The sequence below is a fragment of the Lipotes vexillifer genome, unplaced genomic scaffold, assembly GCF_000442215.2.
Source record: "Lipotes vexillifer unplaced genomic scaffold, Lipotes_vexillifer_v1.1 scaffold1166, whole genome shotgun sequence".
NCBI lineage: Eukaryota > Metazoa > Chordata > Mammalia > Artiodactyla > Lipotidae > Lipotes > Lipotes vexillifer.
In genome coordinates, this window is record NW_006773421.1 from 1,346,810 (window position 1) to 1,347,550 (window position 741).

Sequence of the window (741 nt, forward strand, 5' to 3'; positions counted from 1 at the left end):
TGTTCATCAAATGCTTATTGCAGGCTGATTTGATAATAAGTTGTATTTGTCTAAAATTATGTCTGCTAACTGTCATAATGGTCTGCATTTTCCCCATGTTAATGAAGGAATAAAAATCTAAATACGTGCACGACTGGAGAAAAGGATGGGACTTGAAACTGGGATTAGAATAATTCCTAAATGGTCTGGCTTTCATTGCATTAAAATTTAAAAAAAGAAAGTGAGAGAGAAATTGAGCAGAGTATCCTCTTCCTGGGCCTGGGACTGTCCAGGGAGGTGCCAAGCCGGTTTCCTATGAGATGCGTCTTCCTCATTGTCTCTTATCTAGAAATTATTATAAATGGTGCAGTCAGCCTCATTGGGCCAGTAAGACATTTTCAGCTATAAATGATTTTAAAGAAGATAGAAGTGAAGAGCAGATCCAGTGCAAATGATAATGGTCACCATCAAATGAGACCCAGGACTCACGTCTTATTATTTCCAAAGCAATGTCATAGCCACTATGGAAAGATGGCTCAAATGCTCCTGGAATATCTGGATATGAGATGGGGGATGATGACTTATGTGACAGATGCTTCTGAAGGTGAGGCCGCTTTCTCAGAACTTGGGGTGTTTGGGACTGGGTAGAGGCAAAGGAAGACTGAAAAGTGGGGTGACTCTAACACAACAGGGCAGAGCAGCGAGGGTATGAGGCCACGTACCAGGCACATATTGGGAACTTCATATCTGATGGATGAAAAG